At 37.8% G+C, this 9,554-nt stretch overlaps 1 protein-coding gene across 1 annotated transcript in view; it reads left to right on the top strand.

Annotated features, from left to right (window-relative positions):
- Positions 1–2,046: 2,046 nt before the first annotated feature.
- The window catches only part of LOC140229339 (USP6 N-terminal-like protein), a 117,661-nt gene continuing 110,153 nt past the window's right edge, over positions 2,047–9,554 (top strand). The window contains exon 1 of the mRNA XM_072309622.1: positions 2,047–2,183. The gene's annotated coding sequence lies outside the window, so the exon portion shown is untranslated. The remainder of the gene's footprint in view (positions 2,184–9,554) is intronic.

The following is a 9,554-nucleotide window of genomic DNA, read 5'->3' as shown; positions in this document are numbered from 1 at the left end:
CCTGTCATTCTTAATATTCTCTTGCATTTATCAATGCATTGTGCGTCTTGGACTACTTCACATAACAATGTCGGAATTTCGGAGCTTGGATATAATTCGTTCCAAGTTCATCGCGTCACTACCGGCAACTATATAGGGATAGCCTGGTGGTAGTGGCGCTGCCCGGCGGAAAGCAGTAGATGGAATCATGGGATTTACCTGGATATAAATCGCAAAACACGTTGAATATTTGGTATTGTCAGTTCTCTCCCCCCCCCCCCCCCCCGAGTGCTATCTGTCAATTTCAATACAACGTCTCTACAGCAACTTGTTCAAGCACAAATCCTTATCAGTATGGTGTACAGTAGTCGAGGCTCGTTTTAAAAGCTTCAACAGCGCCCTCTTGTTGGAAAAGGGCACAACCATATTGGACATCAGGGGGTGTTTCATCAATTTAGTCAGCGCTGACAAGTTGTCAGTCTCTGACAATATCAGCAAAATCCTTGGTTTTGATTGGCTGAGATGCTCTTGTAACTGACTGTTACCATGGTGATTGTCAGAGACTGACAACTTGTCAGCACTGACTAACTTGAAGAAACACCCCCCAGGATTCTGTTTTCTCTGGCAAAACAAAACAAAACAAAATGCTATGAATTAGTTCTTCCTTCTTCAATACCTAATAGTTTTGGTGAGAGATGACTATACGTCATTCGCACTGATGTGATTCTTATCTCTGAAATCCAAGGAACTTAATGATTATGATACATGTGTATTCATATTATGAATGTGTTTGCCAGTGAAAAGCAGGTTATCACGAAGCGTGCCATCTAGGCCTATCCACACTTAGTACGTATGTTTGATTGTTTGTACGTGCAAGTTGTAAAAATACAATAAATTACAATGAAATACCTATCCAACCACCCATCTATCTACCTATATCAATCAATCAATCAGTCAGTCAGTCAGTCAGTCAATCAATCAGTCAGTCGATCAATCAATCAGTCAGTCAATCAATCAATGATCAATCAATCCATCAGTCAGTTGATCAATCAATCAACAATCAATCAGTCGATCAATCAATCGATCAATCAATCAGTCAGTCGATCAATCAATCAGTCAGTCAATCTGTCAATCAGTCGGTCAGTCAGTCGATCAATCAATCAATCAGTCAGTTAATCAGCCAATCAATCAATTAGCCGGTCAGTCGATCAATCAATCAATCAGTCAGTCAATTAGTCAGTCAATCAGTCAGTCAGTCAATTAATCAATCAATTGGTCAGTGCAGTCAATCAATCAATCAATCAACCAGTCAGTCAATCAGTCAATCAGTCAGTCAGTCAGTCGATTAATCAATCAATCGGTCAGTCAGTCAATCAATCAATCAATCAACCAGTCAGTCAATCAGTCAATCAATCAATCAGTCAGTCAGTCTATCAATCAATCAATCAATCAATCAGCCAGTCAGTCAATCAATCAATCTATCAGCTAGTCTATTACTCTATCAGTTTATCAATCTACCAATCTGTCTATCAGTAATCTAGAGTTTACAATGTGTAGGCCCTATTTTATATACTCCGTACCTCCCGTCATACAGAAGTGATAAACCAGAATGACCAATAACCATCCAGCATAATAATGAGATGACACTTCTTACTAACCCAACAATGATGTAGGACAATGCCTGTTCATCAATCAACTTCTATCGCGATCCATGTTAGTACATTTTCCGGGGACTTGTAAAATTAAAATGTTATGAGAAAGGACAGAAGCAAAGAGTATAGCTTCTATATAGGCCTACTCTTTGGAGAAAAGTGTTCAAGAAAAACATACAGCCGACACTGATTCTGACTCTGACTTGATTCTGACACCGTCGTTTTTGGTTTAGCTTCTTTTTTTTTAATCTTGTATTCTAGGTTTAGAGGTGAAGAGACCTTATGTATGACGTCATTACTGCGAGAACGAGCGTGAAAACGACTGTCATGTCAAAACTAACAAATATTTTGGTCACGTGACTCTTCAGACAGTCAAAGGTGTTTCCAATATGGCTGCTTGCTGTTGAGCTCTTCGAGAATTATGCGATGATAAATGCGGATACTGATGAAAGGTATGACTCATGATGGTAATTTGAAGCTATTCGTTTGGATATACGATACTTGTTATGACTCGATCCGAGTGTTCAGCAGATATACGTCGAGTTTTCCGTGGTAAGTGAAATACCTAAAGGATTAAATTTTGCAATTTGCCGTCAAAATTCCAACGAAAGGCGACCTCGATCGGAATGAATGGGACTGCCGTGCCAGTGCTTGTACACTGTTGAATGTGGGGATGTGATGCGGTGGGCCGTCGCCGGGCCGTGACCAGTATCTTATGGATTTATGTCCACTGCTGCACTGATGAGCTGAGATGAGAGTAGGCTTATAAAGAGAATCATATGATACTCCAGATTCTAGTCTACGTCTAGTCTAGGCCTAAAACCTACTACTAGGTTCTAGATAGAGACTGTGTACAGTGAAAACGTTGGATTGGTGTTGATCAATTAAAGTTTACTATAATGGTGACCACATAAACACAAACACAATCAAGTATGGTAGCCCTACTACATATCGACCACCCTTATTGAAACCGACTGCGTATAATTCGCGCACTGAACACTTAATACGCACTTCTCTGCACGCAAAGCACATAAAAATGGATTGGCTTTGAATGTAGATTAGGATGGTGTGGGAAAACGCGATAATACACTCTTCATTAATGGTTTTAATCAAGGACAAAATTTCGAATGAATATTTTCACCGAATCGTAATGACAGCACAATGTAATGTCTATGGAAGTTTCTAAAAGGCTTCTAAAAAGCTTCGTACAACACGGTGTTCAATACAACTCGGTTTACGTGCATTGTCAATGCAAAATCAGCGGTCGATCCTAAAAACGCGATTTACCGCGGGGAGCTGAAACGAGGCCACGCAAGTTCGTCGGCGATATTTTTGCACTGAAACTTCGAATCGAAAAGGGAACAACGGCATTTGATAGAGCTGGATTTTCTCAATCATGTAGGTCAAGTTTTTTACGTGAATTTCAGTGTTAAATATTCTTATCAAGCAAATAAACATTAGGCGGTCGATTAGTAGTAGGTCCAACCCTATGTATAGACCGATATGGCAATAAATCTGCCTCTTGACGTTGTTGAGGTTTTGAATTTTCTTCAGTTTGCCTTCCTCTAACAAATGAAATTTGTGAAGATTGCAACTGCTGATTTGTGATTTAACAAAATTTAACTAAATTACTTGTCACTACCACCAGGGCCAGGCTACAGTCAAAGTGGAAATTTTCGTGGTGTGGAAATTCTCGCGCATTTTGTGCAACCAGAAGCTAGCACAAAAATAAAAGCACACAAATATTCCTGCATGCCATATACATTTTCAGTAGTTAATGTCTTGATTCCGCGGAATTAAAAAACATGTGAAATCCATCTTACCCGGCCATGGCCAAGCGCGAAAATATCCACTTTTACAGTTGGGCCTATGCAGTATAGACGTCTCCAATGTACCCGTACCCAGGCTGGTTGCCGGCAGTGACACGATTAATTTGGATTTTAGATCTAACTACAGTGTACCAACAACTTATATCCAAGCTCCGAGATTCCAACATTGTCATGTCAAATAGTCTAAGGCAGACAAGGCATTTATAAATGCAAGAGAATATTAAGTAGAGGGGTGAAGGTTGAGGTTTTAAATTTTCTTCAATTTGTCTCCCTCTAACAAATGAAATTTGTAAAGATCGCAACTGTTGATCTGTTAAACAAACATGTCGTAAAAAGGAACCACGGGACCCGAACCTGTCATCTACTGCTTTCCTGGCAGCGACACTGCTAGGCTATCCCTGGTTGCAGGCAGTGATACGATGAACTTGGAACAAATACCCAAGCTCCAAAATTCTGACATTGTTTAATATGTTAGTTATTAAGTTGTCAAAGGTGGACAAGGCATTTATAAATGCAAGAGAATATCACATAGAGGGGTGAAGGTTGAGGTTTTGAATTTTCTTCAGTCTGCCTCCCTCTAACAAGGTTAGAGTCTCATGGTTCCTTTTTTCCGACATGTTTGTACTTGTCGGAAGCTGGTGAGCATGATCATGACTTGTTCCTAGGGTACAATTTATTTATCAGTCTTTGATGCATCAGAAAATGTATCAGTGTAGCATTCAGTCAGGTAAAAATCTAGTAGTCTAGATGATAACTGAAAAGCTTGTGATTGTAGCTGTCGGCTGTCATTTAGCAGGGTTCATTGAAAAACAAGCCACCCTACTTTCAAAATCCATGTTTCAAATATCAAATAACCGTTCCACAAAAGGCTTCTCTCTTTTTTTTTCTGTAAATTGTATCACTGAACATGAGCTTTCTGTGGGCAGAAATTCATACATTTTCAGGTAATGTCATTAATGCAGGATATGGAACATCAAAAGTTTAGTGATTATTATGTAAATTTGTATAATTTTTACTAACTTGCTTTTTTGCCACCTTTTAGCAATTTTCTGCACTGACTTCCCCTTTGAGATACACGTGTACATATGTGACCCGCTACAACAAAAGGATCCGAAAGTCGGGGGAGAACAATTTTCTAAAAATGATTTATGATATGACATTATTCCCTTACTCTTCTTCTTTAATTTCATATATAACACAACTCATAAAAGTACTTGGTTGCGGAGATATCGTTGATATTATTAGTGCATGTCAAGTGGTTGAGGAAATCAGAGTTTTGAGAAAAATGCCTTGAAAGTTTTCCTTCCGACGCTAACATGATCAAGGGGAGGCGAGACAGTTTTCACTGCTTGACAGTATGTTCCTAGCGACCTCCGCGATGTTCATTCAAGCTTAGCGCCAGCGGTCTACGCATGACCAATCAGTAATCAGGATGCCACGCACTGACCAATAAGATCACTCCCTTGTTGCTAGGGGCGGAGTCTAGTTGCAGCGCTAAATCCAAATCTTCGGACACGTTTCTGTTATGTTGAAAGTCGGAAAATCATGACCTAGAAAAACGCTAATTTCTTGCCTTTCGTTTGATCATTTAGCTTCAAAATTTCGGCAGATGATATGCTAGACAAAACATTAGACTACAAAATTATGCCAGAAAGAGAAATCCGATTGTTTTGACCAGTTTCGATGATGTGACTTCAAACTTGATTTTCTCAGCTCAGCCATCAGCGACTTTAGGATCCTTTTGTTGTAGCGGGTCACTTATGTAAGCAATGTGTGCATGTACACATTTCTTGCAATGATGCACATTGAAGCAAAGTTTCAAAGTAGCTTCACAAAGCCCACGTAGATTGTATTGCACATTCGCAAATACAGTGTACACGCCAAGGAAAATGTTTGTTTTGATGGTTGTTGTTGTTTTGGTTGTGTAGGCCCACTGTACAGTAATTATAAATGGTTGAGCGATGATGGAGAAGACAGATATCGTATAAATTGTTTTAATTGCTGTCTACTGGTATGAGGTTCATACAGAAATCTGTAGATGTTCATAGAAAAATCAACATCATAGATACAATATGTATACTGTATGTGGTCACACAAAATGGTCGTTCAGCCTTTTGAGAACTTCGCTCTGCTATTTTCAAAACAAAAAAATTAAATTCTGACATTATGTTTGAAATGGCTTAGTGTTACGTGTGTCATCTGAAACTCAGAGGAAAGATTTACAGGACCATAATGAGGATGTTGCAGGATTGTTTATTATTAGTAATCCTTATGAGTATTTTTCAATCGGGGATTTGGCACAGTCGGTAGCACGTCTGCCTCTCAATCTAATTGACCTGGGTTCAATTCTCAAGTTTAAGCTGAGCAATATTGTGTGTAATCATATCGTCCGCTTGTAAGAGACGAAACACTCTGTCTATATCATCACTAATCAAATACAGTAACAACAATAAATCAATCTCACCAGTCAATAGCCTAATTTTTACACAGGAGAAATCTGAATGGGCATGATCTACAAATGTATACCAGGATTAAAGGAACAACTACATGTATGTTGTCAACATGTATTGTACAGTTTACATGTACAGTGTAGGTATAGTATACCGGTACGGTAGATGTGTGTACGTAGCATGTACAATTGTAAATTGTGCATACATTGTGCTTTTACAGTACAATGTAGAACAATGTGCATTTCTTTGTGCATTTTGTGTAGTATGGTATACATTTGTACATGTACAGTGTACAGTGTGTAGTCACATGCCTTCTTCTGTCACATACAAATGTGCGTGTACATGTACACAAATGTAGAATTTATTTGCATATGGGCACTTACACTTGTTGATAACGTTGTATGTTTTGAGTATACAGTGCGTACACTGCAGCAGCATGATTTTGTATTGATGGCAAGTTGTACGCTATAAACTGGAAAATGTGACCGGTGTACGAAGGATGCATCATGTGATACAGAACTTTGTAGATGTTCTCTGACAGTTTAATTACAGTGATTATAATCACCAACAAGCAGCCCTGCAATGCCTTAGAAGTTGGATGGAATCTGTTGATAATTGAGTTGTTTCTTTGGTTATGCCACTAAACATATCAACGTCATTTATGGTAGAGTGAATGTACAGGCATGAAATAATGATCCCTTGGATGTACGGTATACTGTACATTGTACAGTACTGAGTACTGGCATATAGTTTGTACATTGTACATGTACAAAGTGTACTATATGATGTACAGGACTATAATATACAATAATAATGTACATGTATGTATGTATGAATACAGGACTGTACTACACATCTGTACAGCAGTGAATGTCTGCATAAAAAACAGTACAGTATTCTTACATTATGTACATTGTGTGCATATACAGCTGTATAGTAACTTAGCTGTTTCTACGATGATTGATAAGTCATTCTACAATATACAGTGTACCAGAGTTTTCTTCAAGCATTACGTTAGCACGTTAGTGGAGTATCGGCCCATACAACAGTATTGAAGCCAGGTATGATTGATGATGTATTCAGCCTACTTACAATGTACTTTCATTTGTTTGTTTTGTTTTGTTTTGTTTTGTTTTTTTTTTGATGATGATGAAAGGGAAGAGTTTCATAGTACCCCTGTCTTCAGAAGTTCGGTCTTCAGTCTTGTGATTAGGATTAACTGGGTATTGATGGACATGTATTCTAGTCTTATGTTCAGATGGAACCTGCTTCCAGGATTTGATTTCTTTTCAAGCGGGGGTTATATCTTAACATACAATCTATGTACATGTACAGTCCTTCACATCGTGTTATGTGTGATTATATTTTTTATTGCATATTTAGGTGATCCGAGTATCCTCTCGGATCACCTTCTGTATCTGTACTGATTCTTTGTCCTTCTTCTTCTTCTTTTTCTTCTTCTTTCTCCGCAAAATTTGTGTATCGGTTAGCTCAGAAAGTACTGCTCCTATCAATTTCAAACTTATACCATATATGTATCATGTCCCAAAGACGACGGGTCTAATAAAATCATAGTGATCAGTTGACCGTGACGTCACTATGACGTCATTATATGAAAACACATTCTCAATCATATCTCATCAATGGAATGGAATTTTCCAATGAAATTTACGTCACATATATTTCAAGTTATGCGCATTCTACTCATATTCTCAAAATTCATATTTTCTCTTAAAACGCGCACATACGCGCGCGTTGAAATATTTGTATGCTCAAATCGAGCTCAAATTTTTTTTGCACACGTTTCAGACCATTTGGAGCATTTTTTGAAAAATTGAAAAAATCGGACGGACGCGTACGCGTGCGCACATATACGCACGCACAGCTCATATGCAATAGAAATTTCCCGTTTTTTTACACTTATCGGATGCCTCAAATGTCAAGGAATATTTCCACCAAGTTTCAAGTCAATCCAACTAAATATAAGGTCATACTGGCCCGTCAAAGTTGAAATTCCGCGCGCGCGTCAATGACGATATACAGTGCAACAATGCAAAAAAAATGCCAATTTTAAATCCGATTGTATTCATCAGGATGGACGGTGATCCCCCATTTTCTTTACATATTGTGAAAGCTGATGAGTTGTACATGTCATTTCATGGGTTGGCGATACTGAAAAAATGTTTAAAAGATATCAAATTTCTTAATAAAGTAAAAAAAGTAAATTTTCAAAATGACGTCATCAAATTTCAAGTTTACTCGAGCGTATCTCACTTATCCTTTGCCAATTCTTACCCAAATTTCAGTATGTTGTAGCTTGCTAAATGCTCTTTCATTGCTATAATAACAACATTTTGATTAGATGACGGCATCACCTCGTAAAAATGGATTGAAAGTAATCTTGTCAAATTTGACCAGTTTACGTGTTATCTTAATGGGAGTGCAGTTTTTCTGGAAATGAAAATTGACATGACTATCTTTTTCGAGCACTAGCTCACCTATGCTTCGGTGAATTTCTCTAGGATTTTAATATGTTGTAGCTGAGACTTTGGGCTATCGTAAGTTTTCCTTCATTTTTTCATACGGTATCGGGATCACGTCAAAAAACTTACTTGAAATTTAAGTTTATCTTCGATGTATTTTCATATTTCTTTCTTTTTCCAACTTTCTTTGCAATAACTCAAGAAAAACATACCCTATCTCTACCATATTTTGCACATGTTTAGTTCATGTCACGTACATTATTTCATAAAATAACAACTACTTCATCAGACACCATCTTGGGTATGTAAATTAAGGTCAAACGTCATAAATGTTTCATCCTGTATCTTGGTGAATACATGTCCTATCTTTCCCATATTTTGCACACATAAAGACCGTGATACAAGGATCATTTCACAAAATAACCACTTTTTGCTCAGATGCCATCTTGTCTGTGCAGATCGGGGTCAAAGGTCATATGTACTTCTTTCTTTATTTTTGTTATGACGTGTTATCTCTATGGGAGGGAATTTTTCTAGATGTGAAAATTGACATGATTGTCTTTATCGAGCAGTAGCTCAGATACCCTTCGGTGAATTTCTCCCAGATTTTAATATGTTGTAGCTGAGACTTTGCGCTATCGTACGTGTTCCCTTTGTTTTTCATACGGTGTCGGGATCATGTCCGAAAACGTGGTTGATATTAAAGGTTATCTTCGATGTATTTTCATATTTCTCTCTTTTTCCAACTTTCTTTGCAATAATTCAAGAAAAATAGCCCCTATCACCCCCATATTTCGCAAATGTTTAGTTCATGTTACGTACATTATTTCATAAAATAACAACTACTTGATCAGACACCATCTTGGGTATGTAAATTAGGGTCAAAGGTCATAAATGTTTCATTCTGTATCTTGGTGAATACATGTCTTATCTTTCCCATATTTTGCACACGCAAAGACCATGTCACATCGATCATTTCACAAAGTAATCACTTTTTGTTCAGATGCCATCTTGGCTGTGCAAAATGGGCTCAATGCTCAAATATACTTTATTCTATATCTTCGTTATAGTGTGAACGGAATTTGGTACCATAGATGGCAGACCTGACTCCCTTTTCAAAATGAGTATCCAAACATCACACAGCCAATATCCCTAAACACA

The sequence above is a fragment of the Diadema setosum genome, chromosome 5 (genome assembly GCF_964275005.1).
Source record: "Diadema setosum chromosome 5, eeDiaSeto1, whole genome shotgun sequence".
Taxonomy (NCBI): domain Eukaryota; kingdom Metazoa; phylum Echinodermata; class Echinoidea; order Diadematoida; family Diadematidae; genus Diadema; species Diadema setosum.
This window is presented reverse-complemented; position numbering and strand designations above follow the sequence as displayed.